The sequence below is a fragment of the Protopterus annectens genome, chromosome 1.part1 (genome assembly GCF_019279795.1).
Source record: "Protopterus annectens isolate FY-2018-M chromosome 1.part1, PAN1.0, whole genome shotgun sequence".
In the NCBI taxonomy this organism is placed as follows: Eukaryota; Metazoa; Chordata; order Ceratodontiformes; family Protopteridae; genus Protopterus; species Protopterus annectens.
The window spans coordinates 1,452,555,976-1,452,581,947 of NC_056726.1; positions in this window are offsets into that span (position 1 = coordinate 1,452,555,976).

Here is a 25,972-nt window from a genome sequence, read left to right on the forward strand (position 1 = left end):
ATAGTTATCACACTGACACACCACAGATTCAGGAAAAATACTCTATTCATAAAATATGCCAGTTATAATGAGTCTAAATGATGTAGTTTCTTGTAGTAAGTAAATGTCTTATTTTAGAAGGCATAGAAAATGAAACATTTATTTAAATGTTTTTGAAAATCTACTTAACAGCAGCATAATAATCTGTGTTAAAATTTGTGTTCCAAACATATACTTTACTATAACTCATTTAATTCATCTGATTGACAAGCATAAATAATCTTATAACTCTATTCTGGAAGAAATGTCATGTGATATATTTTAAAGCAGTAGGTTAGCATGATTGCAAAATCTGGTTACTAAAATGTGTTTGCTGTGCATTATTTTGTATAAAGCAGACAGATTTATTCTAGGGACAGCAAGTAGGATAGTGCTCAACAAAGACACAACTCAGTGAGATCAGATATATATATATATATATATATATATATATGTGTGTGTGTGTTTGTGTGTGTGTGTGTGTGTGTGTGTGTGTGTGTGTGTGTGTGTGTGTGTGTGTGTGTGTGTGTGTATGTATGTGTGTGTGTGTGAGTGTGATGGCTTTTTTTTTTTTATATAATAATGCAAGTGTTTCTGAGAATCTGCATAACTATCAATATGATTTATAATAATTTCTATGAATACAATATTTTACTCTATTGACAAAATGAATGTTTGCCACAAGTTTTAATAAGTTTCCCAAAATGTTAAGGGAGACAATCTGGGATGTGGGCTGTCTCATGCACAGTGTCCATGAACTACTTCAAAAGCTTCAACTCACAGAATTCTCACAGAGAAACTGAAAGCAGTTAGTATAACCTCTGACCTAGTTATCATACTGGCACCACAGATTCAGGAAAAATACTCTATTCATAAAATGTCAGTTATAATGAGTTTAAATGATGTAGTTTCTTGTAGTAAGTAAATGTCTTATTTTAGAAGGCATAGAAAATGAAACATTTATTTAAATGTTTTTGAAAATCTACTTAACAGCAGCATAATAATCTGTGTTAAAAACTTCTGTTCCAAACATATACTTTATTATAATTCATTTAATTCATCTGATTGACAAGCATAAACAATTTTATAATTCTATTCTGGAAGAAATGTCATGTGATATATTTTAAAGCAGTAGGTTAGCATGATTGTAAAATCTGGTTACTAAAATGTGTTTGCTGTGCATTATTTTCTATAAAGCAGACAGATTTATTATAGGGACAGCAAGTAGGATAGTGCTCAACAGGGACATAACTCAGTGAGATCATATATATATATATATATATATATATATATATATATATATATATATGTGTGTGTGTGTGTGTGTGTGTGTGTGTGTGTGTGTGTGTGTGTGTGTGTGTGTGTGTGTGTGTATGTGTGTGTGTATGTATGTGTGTGTGTGTCTGTGTATGTGTGTGATGGCTTTTTTAATAATGCAAGTGTTTCTGAGAATTTGCATAACTATGCAATATGATTTATAATAATTTTATGAATACAATATTTTACTCTATTGATAATAATGAGTTTAAGTAAATGCTCATATACAAACAATTCAAGATTTTTTTTTTTGGAAGCTGTTAATAGTATTCACATGACAGAAAATAGATGCATCTTAATATATGTAATGTCTGAATCATATTAACCAAAGTTTTTGATTTAAATGAATGTTAGAACCTAATTTTCTCTCCTCTTGATTTCTAACATCAAGATTATTTGAATGCTATTTGAATACAAGTGTTATATATTACATAGATCTATATAGTAGTATGAACAGTTTTAAAAAAAAAAATTTTTATTTTAGTTTATATGATGCTGTTTTACCAAATGTGTAGTTTGTCTTGATAGATAATTGAATTGAAAACTGTTAACCTCAGTTAAATATAACTAGTATTAAATTGATAAGGTGGTAGCTGAGGTACTGCTGCTTAGGGTAGGGGTTAACTTGAGTAGTAAATACTACTCTAAGTTGGAGTTTTCAACTCAGGCTGGATGCAAGGTTTAATCCTTACATTATTTTCACTTGTTCATTGTTATATGTATATAGTTTTGACATCCACAATATATTTTGTACACTCATTGTCACTACAAACAAAATTGAATCCTATACAAAATCCCATAAGAGATTTAATAAATACAGCTATATTTAAAGGTACACCTAAAAGAAGAGATGTAACATTATTTATCTTGTTATTTGTTATTTCGATCATAAGATTCTTGAGTTTTAAAAATGCCAAGTGACATCTTTAAAAGGAATTTCTTTAAACATTAATGGATTTAATAATCCGTGTAAAAGGGCAAGCCTAATAAGATACATTAATTTACACAAGGCCAATCTAGTCTTCCTGCAAGAAACCCATCCCTTGAAAAAAGATATTGATAAACTAGCCACTAATAAGTATACAGTATTGGTTAGTTCAGAGCACACTCAGAAAAAAAAAGGAGTGGCTATTTTATGGAATAAAAGTATGCCCATTCCTAAAACCATTAAGTCTTTTCAGGATGACAAAGGAATGTTTTGTATGGTTACAATACAAATTAATGGGAAGACTTACACTTTAATTAATGTATATTGGATACCTGGAATTGGTATTAATACAGTGAAACATCATATTGATAAGATCATATCATTCTCTATAGGGGATATTATTTTAGCTGGTGATTTTAATTGTATACTACATGAAAGTGATACTACCACTATAAGGAAAAGAAGAATTACATCTAATGCAAAACATTTAAATGATTTTGCTAATTCTTATCATTTGAATGATATTAATAATCAGATAGATTCAAAATCATTACCATACACCTTTTTCTAACAGATACAAAACTTATTCAAAAATAGATAGGGTCTTTATTTCTAACCAGATGGTAACAGATTTAATTAATTCCAAAATCATTTCATGTCCTATATCTGATCATAACTCAATTGTTTTGAATTCATGATAAAAATACTCATAATGTTCAGATCAAAAGGATACCAGCATACTTAACTCAGCTAAAGACTATAAAGAATAAATACTTTCAGAAGTACAACATTTTCTAGACATAAATAATACTCCAAGTCTCCATTGTCTATGTTTGGGATGCCTTAAAATCATATCTATATGGACAAAGTATCAGATGGTATAATAATAAAAGGAAATCTTGGGATAAGGAATTGTTAGATATTCAAAGTAAATTAGACTCTTATAAACATAATAATAAAGAAAATATTATGGACAAGAAAGTTATTGAAGAAATAAACAAACTAAATGAGAAATACAAAGAAATTTTAACTCATAAAGTTAAAATAACATACAAGTTTTGTCTTATTCAATAAGCCCCAAATACTTACATAGACTTAAAAATAAAACAAAAGATTGAATAAACAAAACATATCAAAGAAATCTTTTCTCTAAGAAAAAAGAAGAATGTTCTAGTATACCAGAAATACTGGATGAATTTAGAAATCTCACAAGATTAACCATAACAACATTAACATAGAACCTAAAGATAAAATAAAGGAGTTTATAACCACAAACATGAATAAAAAGCTTAATAAACAACAGATTAAACTATTGGACAAGAGTATTTCATATACAGAAGTTATTACAAATAATAAAACTTAAATCAAACAAAGCACCGGGTAATGATGGTATTATACCAGAGATATATAAAATCCTTTCTAAAACTACATATTCATTAATACATAAGGTTTTTATTTTGGCCAAACTGAGTTAATAACCCCTCCATCTTGGCAATATACATTTATTTCACCAATTTTAAAACCTAATAAAGATCCAACTAGATGTTCTTCATATCGACCCATCTCATTACTTAATGTTGATTGTAAAATGTTTATGAGTATTTTTGCTGATAGATTGAAGACAATCATCCCCGGCATTATAGATATAGATCAGACGGGCTTCATTGTAAATAGAAATACTTTTGATAATATAAGAAGAACTTTAACATTAATTGCTTTTGCAAATAGGAAAAAGAAAGATTTAACACTTATTAGTCTTGATATAGGTTCAGCATTTGATTCAGTAAGTTGGGACTATCTGTTTACCTTACTGAAATGCACAAACTTCTCTGATGCATTTGTAAATTTAATTGAGCATTTATACAAAGGAACGCTGGCTTATATTAAGGTAGGAACATATGTTTCACAAAAATACCCATTCTTAAAGGTACAAAGCAAGGATGTCCACTTTCTCCACTATTATTCACTTTAGTAATGGAGCCTTGGGCTAATTTGATTAGAAACAGTACTGACATAGAGGGTTTTGAAATAGATGAAAATACAACATCAAAAATTCAACTTTTTGCAGATGATGTTCTAATTACATCAGCAGGATCTAATTCTTCTATGCAGTCTTTATTTGATAAAATGATGAATTTTAAAAGTATTTCTGGTTTAATATTCAATGAAGAAAAAACTAAAATACTACCTATATATACACGAAAAAATATTCTCATTAGTGATTTTACTAAATATGTACCCAATTCAGGTCAGATAACTTAATTAGGTATAATACTATCTAAAGATATTAAATCTATTATATATAATAACTATAATACCTGTTTTCTTAATATAAATTTATTTAATTTAATACCTGGAATAATTACTATGGAGGAGAGACTTACAATTATTAAAATGATAATATTCCCCAAGATGTTATACTTAATACAATCAATAATACTTTCACCTACAAAAATAATTATCAAGAAACTGAATACACTAATGTTAAATTTCTTATGGACACCTAATAGACCTAGGATTGCATTAAAGAAACATACTAATAGCTGGTCTCAAGGGGGTATTTCTTTTCCAGACTTTAATTTATATATTATCTCTTCTATTATAAAAGTTATTACTTTATTAATAGATCAGTCATATATAAAATGGAAAGATTATTGGGAGCTAATTAGTATGCACTTCATGAAAATCTCCTTTACACATAAAAATATGATTGTAAATAACTCCATGTTGTGGTTGCTAAAGGAATTTTGTACTTCACCTATTACACCTAAACATATGTTTTGTTACCCATTAAATATTATTATTAGTTATCAGAACTTTATATTCATGCACCCTAAGTATAGGGAATGGAATTTTATTGTATTCCCTATAATGTATACTCAGGGTATGCTTATGTCATCTACTTCTGAAGGAGCTCATTTAGCTATAGATAATGATCTAAAGTACTGGTATCAGCTGATATCTGGTAATAAAGTTAAAAATCTAGATTTCTTAAAACAAGAATTTGATCTAAGAGAAACTTGCTGGTTAGAGGTTCAGATCTTTAGACAACATCTCATTGATAGAATAGATCTAATGTCTATAACAGTTAAACAATCTATTCCAAAACTGATTGATTACTTGATATTAAATTTACAGCATAAAGTTTCTGATAAAGGTAAACTTTCATATATACATAAAATTATCAGACAAGAAACTTTTTACAGTGTAGATTCATACTGGAATTATTTCACCTCTATTAATGGGGATCCACCAACTCAACAAGATAAACAATATATATTGGAATCTGCTTATAGAACTACATCTTCCATTGTCTGGAGACTTTATACATGGACATTTTTACATAGATCTTTTTATACACCTTTGATGATGAATAAAATAAATAATAAAGATAATCTATGTAAGAGATGTAATGTAGAAATTAATGCTGACTGGGCTCATATGTTTTATGACTGTATGAAGTTGAAAGAATACTGAAGTCAATTAATGAATTTTTGCAGGCTCTTTTTACAGATAATTTCATTATTTCTAAGTCTCTTATATTATTCAACACACCTGTACCTCAATGTGTTAAAAAGATTAAGCTTCCCTTGTTATGGTCTATCCTAGCAGTGGCCAGGAAAATAATAACTAGAAATTGGATTTCAGATACACCTCCTTCGTTCAATGAATTTAAAAATGTTATGAATATAATGTGCCATAGGAAATAAGCACAATTAGAATGATTTACAATTAGAATGAGAACAACTAGAAAAACATCATATTATATTGTATGGGATAATTTACAAAATTTGTTAAAAAAATTTTAATTTCAATAGCACGGTATTTTAGTTTAATTAATTGATCTGATTGTAGTGGATGTCTTTGTAAATACTTTAGTTGTTTTGTTGAATATTATAATAATACCTATTTTTAATTACTTGTATAAAATTGTTATGATATTTCTCTTATATGTTAAAACAATAAACCTGTTTTGAAAAAAAAAAAGAATCTATAGATCATCACAGTGTTTAGGGAGGAGAGCAACATGAGAATAGCCATGAGTCCTTAACGTATTGTTTCAAGTGACCTTTAAAGGCTTTATGATTGTTGAATTGTTTTACAGCATCTGGAATTGCATTCCATGATTTGACAACATGTAAGCAATGCATTAAGATACTTGTGGCATTATTAGACTTAGCAGCAAGAGTACTTTAATAGATAAGTGAAGAGCTCATTGCGGGGAGTATGGCTGAATGATATTACTGAGACAGGGGCATTTTTTGGATGGTGTATTATAGGTTCATATATAACAGTAGGTACGAGGCTACCTGCTCTTGTGGGTCATTTTAAGCCTAGGCAATTTCCCATTCAAAGGTGAGAATCAAACCCAGTACCTTGTGCCTGGGATGTTATCACATTTTACCATTTTACTAGACACCAATTATAAATACTAAGCTATTAGTCTGCAGACTATTACATGCCTAACCAGTCATCAGAGGTCAGAAATAAAACCGGTTACTGCGGTGGTGGTGCTGCGGTAGCGTTGTCGCCTCACAGTTAGACATTGCCCATTCAATTCTCAGTTAGAGCATCTTCTGTGTGATGACATGCGTGAATGGTCATTCCTTCGTTGAAGGTTTTGTGTTAGGCCCGGCAAGCCAGCACGTAAAAATCTACTGCCAATCATTAGCAGACCGGAGTTCCGCTGTGGCGACCCCTAACCAGGAAAAGCCGAAAGACACAACAACAACTTTGTATCTGTGAGGTAAAGACCTAAACCATTATGCCAACTCCCAGCTCAAAGAATGGCGCATTCCAATACCAGAAGTCAAACCTGGGCAGCCTGAGTGAAAACCAGGAATCCTAACTGCTAGACCATATGTGACATCCATATGGTCTAGCAGTTGCAGTATGTGCAGTGGCTGACTCAGACTTAGGAAGTATGGGATTCTATCCAGTCCAGATATTTCTGGGCAGTGATGGGTTCTGTAGGGCATATTAGCAGTGAATTTAGCCACTTTGCTATAGCATTAGTTGTGTTGAAGGTTAACTAGTGCCAGAGTAGTGTAAAGGAGGGTTGGAAAGAGGAGCATAGTAGCAATGGCTTTCTCAGCTTGGTCAATCAGACAAGGTTTAACTTGTTAGAGAGTACCCAGCGTTTTGTATTTTATTAATTACATATTTTATATGGAGGTCAGTTTTCAAGTCATTGTCTGCAATGAATCCCAAGAGTTTAGTTTGATTTACACTTTCAATTTTGATATGGTCAGAGGTGGTTATGGTGAGAAGTGTTTTTTGGTTCTGCTTTTCAAGAGAAACCTGGAGCAGTAGATGGGAAATTGGAAATTCGCTAGTGGTCTGACAACTATGCCTCTGTTAGACAAAAGCAATCATTAAGTTGTGTAGCAACTAAAATCATGCACCCCTAAAATAACCTCTAAGGCACAGTAAACCATAGGATGCATTTGGGTTGCATGGCTAGGCGTATAAAGGCCACAGTGGTCATTAGCCTAGTATACACCTAAGAACATATGAACCTGTGTATGACTGAATTCATGCAGCAGTGCTCCTCAGAGTACAAACAAGTTGCTCTTTGCACAACTAAGTATATGGTAAGTTTTAAAGGTAAATTTAGTTTCTATGTACCTGCATCTATACAAGGCACTGCTAAACACTACAGTAAGATGAGCAGGGGAATTTATAGACTCAAGTAAAATTAACTAAACCAGCTAAAAATTCCTCTGGCCAATAAAATTATCTCAATTTAAGCCACCCTGCGTGTTTGCTAAATTTGATAGACCAGGCTACCTTTCTAAAGCGACTAGAATTGCAGTCCTAGCCTCCTTAATGTAAAACACACTTTAGTTAGCAAAAAGTAAAAAGATATCAGAAACAAATCAAACAATTAGCTAGAACAAGTAATTAAAAGATGATTTCAAGGTAGAGAAGCCAGCAATGAGGAACAAGTACTATGGCTTTGTTAAAAACCTTGCCTGTTTCCCTCTCTCTGCTATCAATAAATTAGTCACTACGCTAGTGTCAACTCTCTTAGTTAGCTATACTCTTTTGCTTTCTGTTTGTGGTTTCCTTTTAACTGTTTCTATATTACTGTGAATACCTGTGTATACCTCTCTATAACATCTCTTCCCTCTCTGCCTACACCTCCCCACCTCTTCTACTTACCTGCTAACTCTCACTGTGTGCTTATTGTTTCTCTCCTGGCCTGATGATTGTTTTTGTGGTGACTGCCATTTCCTGGCCCAACCCACTCCGTTTGCCCTTGCTATGCTCGGGCTCATGCCACTATCCTACCCTACCTCCATTCCCACCCACCCCTACTTTCATTTCATTTGTACTGGCTACTTCTCACATCTAACCCCTCCCACTCTCCCCACTTATCAAATCCCAACTGTCCCCTGTACATTTCCTACCACTCCTCCCCAAATAGCTTTCTATCCCTCCCCTACATTCACTAATTTATTAATTACGTTTATACCTACCCACACCACAACCCCACTCTCTCATCCCCCTCCCTCTCATTATCTCCCCCATACTCACATCATCTTAGCATATCTCCAGCTTTTGACTCTAGCTTCCCTTAATCTACTAATGCTCGCTTATTGCTCACTCCTCTCTATCTTGTAAATTAATCTCTCCTTAATTCTTCCTATTCATGATTTTCATCTTATTTCTCACCCTCTCCTCCGTAGTAAATAACCTCTTCCCCAGACATGTTTATCTAGGTCTCTGGCATCCTTATACTATCATTATCTTATTTCACACTATCCCCCCTCTACCTCACATCAATCCTTCTTATGTACCTCTCTTTATTTGCCTCCTATCATACACACCTTAATTTTTCACATTCATCCCCAACCTGCACTTATTCTATACTCCACAAGGAACCTTCCCTGCCCTTCCTAATTTGCCCCGCTCTCTTTAAGTCTTCCTTCACACGTCTCATCAAAATAAACATTTTCTCTGTCTCTGTCATATACCTCAAATCTAAATACAAACCCAATGGCTTTTACCTTTATGCACATAAACTTTCCCCTTTTTCTTACAATTTACTATCATCTGGCAGCATCCACCCCAACCCAGGCCCATCTAATCAAATCACAACAAACACCTGTCTCACTAAACATCTCTCTATCTTTGCTATTAACATATAAAGTCTACCTAATAAAGTTACAGAACTACACTCCTGGATCACCCACCAATCACCACACATCCTGGCCCTATCTGAAACTTGGCTAAAACCATATATTTCTAAGACTCGAATACTACCTCCCCACTACATCTATTGCCAAGATAGAACCACCAAAAAAGTTGGAGAAGTCACAATTATATATTCTGAACACCTTAACCTATCCCCCATGCCAATATATTTGCCTAATTTTCAACCAGCTGAGCTATTACTTCTAAACTGTCACCTCAAACCCCATAAGAAATTTGCCATTGCCTCTATCTATATCCCACCTGGAAACAACATTCCCATCCTCAAATCTATTCTAACATGGATTTCTGTTAATATCCCTTATGAGACCTTACAGGTGATATAAATATCAACTGGCAAAAAATATCCTCTACCTCTCCCTCCCTTCAAATCAACCTACACAGCTTCCATCAACTTATCACAAGTCCTACCTGCTTCAACAACAATACCCAAGGTACCACCTTACACTGCATTCTTACCTCTGACTCCGTCCTATATCATGACCCCAGAGCCCTCCCCAACTCCCTACCACCTCTCTATCCAAGTCTAACATTACTCTTCCCAAATGCCTAACTTCCTCCATTTTAGAGAGTGTCACAAGCTTTCTTCTTTCAAACTTGAAACCTTCAGTAACAGGCTCACTTCCATAAACTGGGGCTTTCTTAAGTACCTCCCTCTTAATGAAGCCGTTGTACACTTTAATCACATTTTTTATATACTTGACTCTTTAGCTCCTCTAAGAAATGTGAGAATCAAAGCCAACTACTCATCCTGGCTCACCAAAAAACACCCTACCTCTCGTGAAAGAAAGAGACAAAAATTGGAAAAAATGGCTAAAAACTAAATTGGCAACATTCCTACAAAAATATAAAGAACTAAGAAATCTAGCAAAAACAGCAATTAACAAAGACAAGAAAACTTACTTTTATAATCCCCATTTCTTCCAAACGTCTAACCCCAAAACATTCTGGCATACCATTAATAAAATCAAAAATCCAGGTCAAACTACCATCCCCAACCCCTACCCTAATAATTCTCCCTTAGAAACTGCCACCTTACTTAATACCCACTTCATCAAATCTATTCAAAAACTTACCCAACCCTCTCCAAGCCATAACCGCACTCACACAACTCAGTACATATGCAACACAACCCTCTTCTCTCTTAACCCTGTCTCCACAGCCTATTTCAAGTCACGTCTACTAAAACTAAAACCCTGTTCTCCCTCTACCGATAAACTCCCTCCCCTCTATCTTAAACTCTCTGGTCATTCCATAGCCTATCCTGTCTCTAGTTTAATAAATAGATCTATACAAGAGTCTACTGCCCCCGATACCTGGAAATTGTTCTACACCATTCCACTTAACAAAGGAGGTAACTTCACTGAGCCCTCTAACTACAGACCCATTGCCATCCTATTTCCTCTATCCAACATCCTCAAAAAATCTATTCACAGTCAGCTTTTAACTCACTTTATTAATGAAATTATTCTGACCCCCACTCAACATGGCTTTAGGCCACACCACAGCACCTCCACAGCCCTCCTATCCTTCACTCACACTGTTACTGAAGACAGGGACAACAACCTCCTTGTGTCCTTACTCTTTCTCGACCTCTCTAAAGCTTTCAATACTGTCTCCCATTCCAAGCTACTTATTAAGCTTACTGACCTTAATCTCTCCCCCTCTAGTATTCACTGGTTTTCAAGCTATCTATCAAATAGGCTGCAGTCTGTCAGATGGCTCTCTGCTTGTTCCCCTTTCCTACCTATCCAAACTGGTGTCCCTCAAGGTTCAGTCCTTGGCCCCCTCCTATTCAACATCTTCACCAATCATCTTTACTCCTTCTGCAAGACCTCCTCCCTCATACAGTATGCTGATGACTCTACTCTTATGTCTTGTGCTGATAACATTTCTAAACTTCTTTCTATCACCCAAAACTCCTTCTCATATGTGGAAAAATGGCTCACAGAGCATCAACTTATACTCAACCCAAAAAAATCTAAGCTCCTACTGTTTCTCCCCAAAACTCTCCACCACCTTAAATCCACCTTTACTATTTCTTTGCTAGATAACACTCCAATCGAAGCTGAGCCTCACACTAAGTTACTGGGTACAATAATCGATGACCAACTCAAATTCGACATCCATATCCAACACTGTATCAAAAAAACTAACATGAAACTGGGTCTTCTCTACAGGAATAAGAAATTTCTTGCTCCCAACTCCAAATCCACCCTTGCTCAAGCCCATCTCCTTCCATGTCTCCTCTACGCCTCCCCTATCCTAACTCACCTCCAGTCAAACTTTCTCTCCAAACTAGAACAAGCTTACAATAACACAGCCAGATTCACCAGTAACCAGCCTTATAACTCCCATCATTGCCTTGTCCTGAAACAGCTTCAATGGCTAGAATTCTCCCAGCTCTTACTACTTGCCCAGCTGCAGCTGACACACTCCCTACTCAACAAACCACTAGCCTGCCCATCACTCTCTACCTTAGTATCCCCTTATACCCCAACCCGGTCTCTTTGTAGTTATGACCAGCACCATCTAGACATCTATAAACCCAACAAAACTCACTCTGTGTCCCTTGCATGGAATAGGCTACCACCTCACATTTGTAGCATCACTAGTTCCGGCTGCTTTAAAACTGAAGTCAAGCACTACTTTCTGAACTCAGAAGCCTGTCTTTGCCTAAATCCTCCATAATCTGCTTATTCCTTTCTTTCTCTTTTCACTTCCTGTCTACATCTAATAATTCAATGACTACTTCCTGTCTACATCTAATAATTCAATGACTAATCTGCTCACTAGACAATACTACATTACGCTACTTGGGAAAGATATGTCATTATTGTAAATACTTAAATGTACTAGTTATATTTACTTACTTTTGTCTTATTTTTATTACAATTGTTTCTGTGATTACTGCATATGTAATTTTTGCTTATGAAGTATTGCTGCACACTTTTTCTTGGGTTTTGTATATTGCCTACTATGTTATATTTTTATGTTTGTATTGCTGGAGATTGTCTCCTCAGGACTCCAATGAAAATGGGCTATTGGCTCAGATGGACTAATCTGGTTAACAAATGTCAAATAATTAAATAAGGTGATTTCATAAAACACTAGCAGCTAGACCAAAGAAAAGCGAATACACTTTACAGTGATGAAATACAGAGACATTCAATAAAATAAATTGAAAATACATCAGCAGACTTCAGAAATAGTTTAGAAAAGTGCAATAATTCAATTTTAAAAACTTCTACTTAAGCTCAACCCTTATTTAACTGACTGGCTCCAGTCTGTAAAATGTCAGATTACTATCTTTAAATACCTGCAGGTCTTCACTGATGTACCCCAAGGCTCTATTCTTAATCCCCTCCTCTTTAATATCTTTACCAATGACCTCTAATGCTCTGTAGGTCCAACCTCTCTTAATTAATATACTGATGATTCTATGCTTATACGTGCATCTAATAACTTGCCTCATCTCCTCCATATCACACAAGACTTTTCCTCAGGTGAGAAATGACTCCATAATGCCCAGCTAATACTCAACCCTAAAAAAACAAAGTTACTGCTATTTTCCCCAAATCACACACACCTGCTAAAGCAAATTTCATAATCTTTCACTAAATAAAACTGAAATTGAAGTTGTCTCCCATACAAAACCTTTTGGATTGATCACAGTTAATAAGTGTAAATTTGACCTGCATGTCCAAAATAACATAAAATTAGGAATGCTCTGCTGGCATACAAACTTCCTTAGTAATACCCCCAAAACCAATCTTGCCACTACCTGCCTTCTCCCATTTCTCTTCAGGCTACAATTGAAAATAAGCTGGAAGCATGCTAAAATAAGGCTGAAAAATTTGTCACCAGCAAATAATACTACACCCATCAATATATTACCCTTAAGGCTTTGAAATGGCTCAAACTGACTCACCACTTAGATTACATAAAGCTTATCTACACACACAATGTTATTCACAAAGCTGATGACTGCCCTGCATTTATTCCTATTCTCCATTCCTATCACAATCTACTTTAATCTAATGAACAACATCATCTCAGCATTTATAAACCCCCACATATCCTCTGGCCAAAGTCTCTATACTATTCCTTTGCAAATTAGATCTACCTTTAACCTACCGAATTTTAAACAACTACTAAAAGACCACCTAAGTAAAACTTGGGCCTACTCCTGCACTACCCCAGACTGGGCTAGTCCCTCCCTCCTTCCACCTCAAGCATACTTTGACTATGTTCAGAGAGAAGGAATTAGTAAAATCTATTTCTTAAACAAATAGCAAATATATTTTGCCTAGGCTATATTATCTAGTCGTCTCTGTTCCAAAGAGTGCACTCAGTGTGTTTAATGTCATCTCTACAAATTGCAGACTATGAATACTTTATCTATTGACTGTGTTCTTTTTCAGATTGTTATAACTATCTAAATATTTGTACTATGTATGTATATGTTCACACTGTATAAACTGAAGCTGATTTTTTTCCCCGTAAACAAATATAAAAATATATATATATATATATATATATATATATATATATATATATATATATATATATATATATATATATGTATACAGGTCTACCTGAGAAGACTGACAAGCCAAAACAATGACAATGAGATAACTGACACCAGAAGACCGACAAAGCAAATTCCTGACAAGTAGAAATCCCGACACCGAAAACACCGACATGCGAAACATGTGTGCTTGCATTTGAGCGCGACTGTGTAAGTGTGTGATAGTGATGGACTTTAGGGTTAGGGTGCGGGTAAGGTAAGTGTGCGATAGTGACGGAATTTAGGGTTAAGGTGCGGGTAAGGTAAGTGTGCGATAGTGACCTTTGGGTTAGGGTTTGGGTTAAGGTTAGTGCATAGATAGTTGTGCATGTAAGATTTAATGTAGGTTTATGAGGTTTTTGATGTGCTTGTGTTGTGTGTGTGTTTTTCGGAACAGCAAATTGTTTTTGTTTTGTTAACTGTCGGGATTGTGCTTTGTTGGGCATGTCAACTTACGTGTTTTTGTACTTTCGTTCTTGTGGTGTCAGTGATCTCATTGTCTGCCTTTTGAGCTTTCAGTCTTATCAGGTAGACCCATACATACATATGGATCTATTTTGAAATTACGAATTACCAAAATCCTGAACCGCAAAATAATGAGACCATAATGTTGAAAGTGCATTTACCTGAAAGTTCACAATATTGAATAGTAGAATGCCATAATGAAGTTAATCCTTGTGTGGTATGTTTGTAAATTGTGTGGAATCCCTTTAAGGTTTAGTACTTTGTAGGAAAAAAAATATGGCAGTCATTAGCAGCTGAGGAAGTGAACTGTTGGGAAGGTATGAAAAATATATATGTTTTAAGTGGAAGCATGAAAGAAATAGGTAGAGGTGTTTTTACGTGTTTAGTAACTGGTAAATAGTTAAGGAAGTTTGTTGTTTGTATTTACATAAAAGATAGTGTTGTACTGAAGATGCATTGCTATACAGTGTGGAACGGTATATTTACCATTTCCTTCAGTGCAGTGTGATCTCAGGGTTGATATATTAAATTAGAAGGGTTGTTAAACGCAGAGAATTAGGCAGGTGTTTGTGTCTATTTTTTGGTGTGTTTTGCAGTGGTGCAGGGTAGGAAGGTTAGGTTTGCTTTTTGTATTTCAATATTTTGAATGATGGCATTTTAAACTTTCAGGTAAGTGCACTTTTGACATTATGATCTTGTTATTTTGCGGATCGGTATTTTGGTAAGTCATAATTTCAAAGAAGAAACATATACACTTCTTTGAATCAGTCTCCAGAGCCATGGACAAGGGTAAGGTGGTCCACACAGCCTATCTAGACCTTGCCAAGGCCTTTGACACCATCCCCCACTCTGGAATCATAGATAAACTTACTAAGTTGGGCATTAATCCCTATGTCACCCAATGGGTTGCTAAATGGCTTACTGATAGAACCCACACTGTAAAAGTAGCCGACTCCAAATTCAGCTCCAGACAAGTGACAAGTGGAGGACCTCAGGGTTCAGTCCTGGGGCCGCTCTTGTTTGGCATCTACTTCTCTGAAGTACAGGTCAACACTAAGGGACTCTGGCTAACAAAGTTTGCAGATGACTGCAAACTGGGAGCCATTATTGAATCCCCAAATGATGTGGATACTCTACAAAAGGGCCTTACAGGAACAGATGCTTGGTGCCAGAGCCATGGGCTCAAGCTCAATGCCAAGAAATGTACTGTTATCCCCTTTGGGAAAAACATGTATCCATGAATTACCATATAGGTGGCAGTACACTAAACACAGAAAGTGTGATAAGAGACTTAGGGACACAGGTGGACAGTGGTCTCACCTTCGATAACCACATCGCCACAACAGTCAGGAAATCCTTCTATGTGGCACACCTCATCACGAAGGGCTTTTCATCCAGAAAAAAGGAGGTCATTGTCCCACTGTACTCATCCCTCATTAGACCCATTATAGAATACAATGCCCCATTTGGTATGTACCTCTCAAGACATCTGCAACAACTGGAAAGGCCTCAGAAATACCTCACTAAAAGAATCACAGGCCTAAAGCAGATGCTCTACGCTGACTGCCTTAAATAACTCCAGCTATACTATGTCGCATATCGTCTACTCAGAGGCGATCTCTGCTTAACATACAAGGCCATGTCAAACCCAGAGCTGTTGGACATGCTACACTTAAAAAAATCCCAATCCCTCAGAGCTACACGCTCCAGGGATCTAAACCTTGTCATCACAATAAACAAAACATGCTGGAGGGATAGGTTCCTGACCCAGAGACTCCTCAGACTCTGGAATAGATTGCCCATACATGTCAAGCAGAGTGCCTCTTTGGACCTCTTCAAGAGGAACCTTGACGATTGGATGGGAGAAAGGAAATTCACCCCAGGGATCACGTCAGTCGCCCTGCTAGACAGGGGTCCAGGAAAGTAAATAATGTGGGAAGAAATAGCCAGGGAATTGTTATGGCTAGGCTTGTATAGGCCCTAGGGCTGATAGCCTAGTACCAACCTATGAACCTATGAACCTATATAGTCAACAGAAAGTCGAACATCATATGGTCGAGACCATATAACTGACTTTCTGAAATATCAAAACTTTTCAATGCAGATCATGGTACAGTGAGAATCAGGGAATTTACCCTTTTCTCCACTGTAGTGCAATCTCAAAGTTGGTGTATATAATATGCAAGGGGTGTGGGAGCACAACCTCACATGGGGGTGGTGGTGCTGGGAGACTTGTCTCCCTGCAAAAACAAAGGCTTTTGTTGTTTTAAGTTGTTCAACTTTCGAGAAAGTCGATCACATGGTCTCAACCATATGACACTCAACTTTTCTGTTGAACTGATCTTCTGAAGTAGATCCCCATCTCTCCCTATATACACACACACACACACACACACACACACACACACACACACACACACACACACTCACACACACACACACACACACACACACACACACACACACACACATATATATATATATATATATATATATATATATATATATATATATATATGGATTCCATACACTTGGTTGAATTTCATTTAGTCGGAAATTATACCAGGCATTGCACTTCACTGAAAGCTCACCTGGTCGAAGTTCATTTGGTCGAAAATGGAATATAGCCCCTGCCCCACTGCAGTACTACACTGGCGTGAGAATATTAAATAAGGGGGGTGTGGGGAGCATAGCCCCTCACATAATTTTAGTGTATTCACTGTTATAAGAAGGTATATCCATTAGAAATGCATTAATATATATATCTTTAGTAAAAACTATTGGCATAATAAGGGAGGTACGCCCCCACACCCCCCCCAATGTGGGGGGCTGTGCCCCCCACACCCTCCCTTATTTAATATTCTCATTCCAGGGTTGCAGTGCAGTGGGGCAGGAGTTATATTCCATTTTCAATCAAATGAACTTCGACCAAGTGTGCTTTCAGTCAACTGAGCTTTCAGTGAAGTGAACTGCCTGGAATCATTTTCGACGAAGTGCAATTCGACAAAGTGTATGGAATCCATATATATATATATATATATATATATATATATATATATATATATATATGTGTGTGTGTGTGTGTGTGTGTGTGTGTGTGTGTGTGTGTGTGTGTGTAGATATATATATATATATATATATATATATATATATATATATATATATATCTATGTATATATATATATATATATATATATATATATATATATATATATATATATATATATATATATATATATATATATATATATATATATATATATATATATATATATATATATATATATATATATATATATATATATATATATATATATATATATATATATATATATATATATATATATATATATATATATATATATATATATATATATATATATATATATATATATATATATATATATATATATATATATATGGGTCTACTTGAGTTGACCGAGACACCAGTTCGCCGACACGCAGAAGACCGAGACCAAATGGCCAAAAATGAAGGTGATCGACAAGGTAAAATCCGACAGCCGAAAGACCGACATGGGGAATGTGTGAGCGCGAGTCTGTAAGTGTGCGATAGTGAGGGATTTAGGGTTAGGGAGCGGACAGGTAAGTGTGCGATAGTGAGGGATTTAGGGTTAGGGTGCAGGAAAGGTGAGTGTGTGGTAGTGTCGGACTTAGGGTTTGGGTAAGGTAAGTGTGTGATAGTGACGGAGTGTAGTTTAGGGGCAGGTTAAGTGAGTTAGGGTTAGGGTGCGGGTAGGGTGAGTGTGCGATAGTGACGGGCTTTATGTTTTAGGGTGGGTTAAGTGAGTTAGGGTTAGGGTGCAGGTAGGGTCAGTGTGCGATAGTGACGGATTTTAGGTTTAGGGGTGGGTTAAGTGAGTTAGGGTTAGGGAGCGGGTAGGGTAAGTGTGCGGTAGTGTCGGACCTTAGGGTTAGGGTTTGGGTTAAGGTTAGTGGATATGTAGTTGTGTGTAATGTGTAGTTTACATTTTGTGTGTCGGTGTTATGGTGTTCGGTTTTGTGAGTTGTCGGTATTGTGCGTTTTCAGTCGTTTGGTCTCTGTCTTCTGCGTGTCGGAGAAGTGGCGTCTCGGTCAACTAAAGTAGGCCCATATATATATATATATATATATATATATATATATATATATATATATATATATATCTATATATATATATATATATATATATATATATAAATATATATATATATATATATATATATATATATATATATATATATATATATATATATATATATATATATATATATATATATATATATATATATATATATATATATATATATATATATATATATATATATATATAGATATATATATATATATATATATATATATATATATATATATATATATATATATATATATATATATATATATATATATATAACTTGTGGACAGTTAGTTGAACGAACAGTTACACTGACATCTGTTTGGTCAACACCAGAGATGGTTGTCAGGTGTGCATGTTACCTCAGGGAATCTGCAATCTCAGTGTTAGTATGCATAATTAGAAGGGGCTGTGAGGGATGTGATGGGGCTAGGATGCCTGCAGAATATTTGTTTTTAGTTTATTCCACAGTGGCGTAATCTCTGGGGCACACATAACATGTTGCTGTTTGCTTAACATCATAGGTTCATAAGTTCATAGATGTCTACTAGGCTTATGACCACAAGGGCTTTTAAGCCTAGCTGTGCATCACAAATCTCTGACAAGTTCTAGTACCCTTGATAAGTGTAAACAGGGGCTTGGGAGATGAAACATTTACAAGCAGGGCCCTATGAGATGAACCATTTACAGACCACATCTGTCCATTAGAGACATAGGGGTGAAAGCAGAGATGAATTTCCTGTCCCTCATCCAATTGTCCAAGTTACACTTAATTGGGTTAGGGAGGAACTCTCTTTCACATGGATGGGGAGCCTGTTCCAGAGACAGGGTAGTCTCTGGGATACATACCTATCTCTCCAGCAGGTTCTATTTATATCACAGGCAAGGTTTACATCTTTAGAATGGGTAATTCTGGTGCTGTTTGTAGTGTGGATATACAGGAGGTCCATCAGAGTGGGGTATGATAGTGCCCTGTATGCCAGGCATAGGTCTCCACTCAAAAGCCTGTAAGAGACAGAATACAGGGGCAGGACCTTGAGGAAGTCTGCATAGGACAGTTTACTTATGATCTGGATTCTTTTAGTGAGGAAACTCTGTGGATGTTCCAATTGTTGGATATGCCTGGTTAGGTACATACCAAAGGAGACATTATACTCAATGACAGGTCTAATGAATGCCGAATACAGTGGAACAATGAATTCCTTGGACCCAGATGCCATACCTTTGTTTAATCATTTTGCAACATAGAATGATTTCCTTACTACTGTAGACACGTGATGGTCAAAGGCTAGATAACTGCCTATGTGTGTCCCTAAATCCCTGACTACTGGTCAACTGTTGGGGGTGTTGTCAATATGATAGTTACTAGGGGTGGATGACTTCCCAAAGGAGACTATTACATATTTCTTGGCATTTGGGTTTAGTCAATGGCTCTGACACCAATTGTTTGTCTGTGTCAGCCCTTCCTGGAGTACATTTGTGTTAGTGTGGGATTCAATAATAGCTCCTAATTTGCAATCCTCTGCACATTTAGTCAGTCAAAAACTATTGACAGTGGTCTTGACTTCAGAGATGTAAATACCATAATGGAACAGTCCAAGAATGATCCCTGAGGGACTCTACTTGTGACTGGCCTCTTTTTTGGGATGGTGGCCTAATGGTTAAGGTGTTTGCCTTAAAAACACAAGGTACAGGGTTTGAGTCTCACAAGGGGTAATTGGCTAGGCTTAAAATGTCTCACAAGGGAAGTTAGCTTAGTACTAACCTATGAACCTATATAGAAGTAGACTCCCCAAGTCTAACTTCCTGGGTCATATACACTGAGTGACATACTGGTTTGGACTTAACCTCTTGAATTTGTCAATAATGCCAGAGTGGGCATTGTACTAAATGCTTGGCCAGGACAAGGCAGCCAGTGTGAACCATTTTGTCCTCATCCATTTTTTGGCAACCTTCTCAAAGTCCACCATGTTGAGTAGGCATGACTTTCCCTTAATGAAACCACAGAAGCTTGGGTCCAGTGTCTGGAGGTTTACTATATCATGTACAGGTAGTTGTGTATGTATTTTTTGCAAAAGGTAAAGCCATGCTGGTCAAGATAGCAGGAATACATTTACAGGACTGTACTACACAGTACACCTGCAGTCATACATTTGACCATAAATGTAATAATACATGGATTATTCTGTAAGTAAAAATGAAATTATATGGAAGACAGTGTATTCAAACCCAGGACCATATGTATTACTGTCTTACACTTACACATGTTACTACAAGAATGTTGAGGAAACAGTTGTCTATGTTGTACTTCATTGTTGTAAACTGCAATGTCACAGCAGTAAAACAAAGGTTGCATGCTGTACTAGAACCCAGTAGCATCTGTACTCCAAGCCTGGTTTTCACAATGACCAAGGACATTAATTGAATGTACCCAGTTACAATCTTTGGCCATCTGACTCCTAAGTGGTCCACTGCGCTATGTGCAAATCAGATAAACACAGTCGTTACCCACTTCCACTGTTTGTGCTATGCAGCACATCATGCAAAAAGTAAAATCAGTACCCACCTCCTTCATAAAAAGACTTCTGACAAAACTCAAACCCACCAAACTAGCAGCTGACAACCTACCCGCTGAATATCTAAGAATAGCCAAAGTCCTAGCCTACCCTTTTCCATATTTATCAACCGTTCCATAACAGAATCCCATGTACCATCTTTATGGAAAATATCCCACATCATTCCCCTCCATAAAGGTGGCCCCTCCACTGACATCTCCAATTATTGCCCCATTGCCATCCTCTCTCCCCTGTCCAAGATACTAGAAAAGTATGTCAAATACCTCCTCACCAATAATCTCCTCTCTAATACCCAACTTGACTTCAGGCCATATCACAGCACAACCACTGCTCTGGCCTCCTTCACTAACACTATCCTTCAACACAGAAACAATGACCTCTTCTCCTTTGCTGTATTTCTGGATCTATCTAAGGCCTTCAACATTGTATCACACAAACTACTACTCCCTGCTCTCTCCAACCTTTCTTATTTCAAACCAGCAACCAACTGGTTCCACAGCTACCTCCACGGCCACCAGCAATCAGTTGTCTTGGAAAACAGCCTCAACCTTCATCTTCCAGTTACCTTCATTGTCCCCCAAGGCTCCATCCTCAGCCCCCTTCTATTCTCCCTCTTCACTAACAACCTGCACACTGCCACCAAACAACCATCTCTTATACAGTACGCTGATGACTCCACCCTCATCAGCTCTGCCCCCACTATACCAGAAATCCAACAGATCACACAGGAATCATTCTCATCTGTAGAAAGCTGGCTATCTAACTCCCAGCTCCTACTTAACTCCAATAAGATGAAACTCTTCATTTTCCAACCATCTAAATCTACCCCAAACTCCCCCCATTTTAATATATCTGCCAAAGACAATATCTCCATTTCTCCATTAGTTCACACCAAACTACTTGGCGTGGAGATTGACAACAATCTCAAATTTGACACCCACATATCTCTTAACAGTAAAAAAAGTTCACAAAAGACTCAGCGCCTTATATAGAAACAATCAATACCTCACTAAGACTGCTAGAATCTCCATTGTCCATTCCCAGCTAATCACCACCTGACTCTATGCATCTCCTATGCTTACTAATCTTAGGCAATCAGACAAACAAACTAGACATGCTTCAACAAAGCTGCAAAATTTGCCACTGTTGCTACCTACTGCAGCCACCACTGTGTCTCCCTTAAAGAACTAGAATGGCTTGAGGTCTCACAACTCCTTCACCTAAATCAACTCTCCTTTGCACACAAAATAGCAAACAGCCCACTCAAAATCCCATCACTTCAAACACTCCTCCAACCCTACCACTCCTCCAGACCCTTATGCTCCAGCAACACAAATCTCCTCCAGATAACCAAAGCCAAAAGCACAGCAGGAGAAGCTCTATTTTCCTGTGCCATATCCAAGCTTTGGAACAACCTTCCCCCAACCATCACTACCCTAACGTCCAGCAGTCACTTCAAAACTGCACTTAAATCACACCCAAATATTCACTGTCTCTGTCCTTGCCTAAACCCCAACTAAATACCACCACCTCTCTGCTGTCTTTGCTCTCAAACCCCACTTCAGTCTTACTAACTTAATTACTATATACTAGTTATCTGCTTAGTTAGTATACATCAGCCTATTACTATTGTATACTGTGAGCTTTTAGCCTATTAGTACTGTGTTAGAAGTTTTATTGCTTAAATTTATGGCAGTTTGTATTGTTTAAATTTATTGCTCTTGACTATAACTATAACTGTACCAAATGTTTTCTCCTGTACTATGTGTCATCATCTATTACTGATTGTATATTACTTATATAAAAATCTCTGGAGGTTTTCTCCCTGGGCCTCCACTGAAAAAGGACCTGTGTTCAGATGGAATTTCCCAGTAAACAAATGTAAATAAATAAATAAATAAATAAAATAAACTCAAGCATCCAATTATGTTCAATAGGGGTTCTTGTGTTTTTACACATCTAGGCTTCTACATACCCAAGTGCTGTTAGGCTACTGGTATCATATGAACCTATGAATCTATTTGCCTTTGCAGGCCTCCCAACCTCTTGTCCCCTACATGGCCTGCTGATGTCATGTAATATAATTTGACCTGCAGCCATGTAAAAGTCAGACTTGTGCTGTGGAGCTTGCACAAAGTACTGAGTTCTGTAGTTTATGTACGTAGGTAGGGGTTCTGTTCTCACTGAAGTCAACAGTGTAGGGCCAATAGCCTAGTACCCTCCTATGAACCTATCCTATGAACCTATGTACGTCTAGCCAGAAGAGCAAATGTATTTTCTGCAGTTACTGCCCCAATCCCATAAATTCACAGTATTTTGATACTTGCACCTACCTACACATCCATTTCAAGCAGGCCTCACACCTTCTTCTCTTCAACATGCACTGCTGATGTTATTCACTGTAAGTTGACCTGCAGCAATGTAAACGTCAGACCTGTGCCATGGTGCTTGCTTAGAGTATTCTGCTGTAGAGTCTGTGCATTTAGGTAGAGGTTCTGTTCTCACTTCAGTAAACATGGTGTGTGTGTGTGTCTCTACTCAACAGAGTAGACATGCTATTCTACAGTTTCTTCTCCAATGGCATGGCTTGCAAGTATTTTAATACCTGCACCATACTACACATCCATTTCAGGCAGGCCTCCTACCGTCTTCTCTCCAAAATGCACTGCTGATGTCATCCATTATAAGCTGACCTGCAGCAATATAAAAGGCAGACATGTGATGTGGTGCTTGCATAAAGTACTATGTTCTTTAGTGTGTGCACTTAGATAGGGTCTATGTTCTCACGTAGTCAGCTTGGTGTGTGTGTGTGTGTGTGTGTGTGTGTGTGTGTGTGTGTGTGTGTGTGTGTGTGTGTGTGTGTGTGTGTGTGTGTGTGTGTGTGTGTGTGTGTGTGTGTGTGTGTGTCTGTCTGTCTGTCTCTCTCTCTCTCTCTCTACTCAGCACAATAGACATGCTCTCCTACAGTTCTCCAATGGCATGGCTTACCAGTATTTTGATATCTGCACCTGTCTACATATCCGTTTCAGGCAAGCCTCCTACCTTCTTCTCTGCAGTGTGCACTGATGATTTCATCCACTATAAGTTGACATGCAGCAATGTACAAGTCATACTTGTGTAAAGTACTGTGTTCTTAAGTCTCTGCACTTAGGTAGTAGTTCTGCTCTCACTGACAGCAACTTGGTTTGCATGTGTGTCTCTCTACTTAGCAGAGTAGCCTTGCTATCTTACAGTCACTTTTCCAATGGCATGGCTTGCCAATATTTTGATACCTGCACTTGCCTACACATCCATTTCAGTCAAGCCTCCCACCATCTTCTCTCCAACTTGCACTGTTGATGTCATGCGTTATAAGATAATCTGCAGCAACATAAACTCAGACTTGTGCCATATCATAGAGTACTGTGTTCTCGAGTCTGTGCACTTTGGTAAGGTTTCTGTCTCACTGCAGTCAACTTGGTGCATGTATGAGTCTGTACTCCACAAAGTAAATGTGCTATCCTACAGTTACTTATCCAATGGCATGGCTTATCAGTATTTTGATACCTGCAGCTACCTACACATTCATTTCAGGCAGGCCTCCCACCTTCTTCTCTCCAACATGCACTACTGATGTCATCAACTATAAGTTGACCTGCAGTAATATAAAAGTCAGATTTGTGCCATGGCTCTTGCATAGAGTACTGTGTTCTAAAGCCTGTGCACTTAGGTAGGAGTTTTGTTCTCACTGCAGTCAACTTGCACACGCCTACATGGTCTGCTATCATCCACTATAAGTTGACCTGCAGACATGTAAAATTCAGACTTGTGCCATAGTGATTGCTTAAAATACTATATTCTGTAGTCTGTGTACTTAGGTAGGGGTTGTATTCTCACTGCAGTCAACTGTGTGTGTGTGTGGGTGTGTGTCTCTCTCTCTCTCTCTCTACTCAGCACAATAGACATGCTCTCCTACAGTTCCCCAATGGCATGGCTTACCAGTATTTTGATATCTGCACCTGTTTACATATCCATTTCAGGTAAGCCTCCTACCTTCTTCTCTCCAATGTGCACTGCTGATTTCATCCACTATAAGTTGACATGCAGCAATGTACAAGTCATACTTGTATAAAGTACTGTGTTCTTAAGTCTCTGCACTTAGGTAGTAGTTCTGCTCTCACTGACAGCTACTTGATTTGCATGTGTCTCTCTACTTAGCAGAGTAGCCATGCTATCTTGCAGTTACTTTTCCAATGGCATGGCTTGCCAATATTTTGATACCTGCACTTGCCTACACATCCATTTCACTCAAGCCTCCCACCATCTTCTCTCCAACTTGCACTGCTGATGTCATGCATTAAACTCTGACTTGTTCCATGGCATAGAGTACTGTGTTCTCGTGTCTGTGTACTTTGGCAAGGTTTCTGTTCTCACTGCAGTCAACTTGGTGCATGTATGTGTCTGTACTCCACAAAGTAGATGTGCTCTCCTACAGTTTCTTATCCAGTGGCATGGCTTATCAGTATTTTGATACCTGCAGCTACCTACACATTAATTTCAGGCAGGCCTCCCACCTTCTTCTCTCCAACATGCACTACTGATGTCATCAACTATAAGTTGACTTGCAGTAATATAAAAGTCAGATTTGTGCCATGGCTCTTGCATAGCGTACTGTGTTCTAAAGCATGTGCACTTAGGTAGGGGTTTTGTTCTCACTGCAGTCAACTTGCACAAGCCTACATGGTCTGCTGTCATCCACTATAAGTTG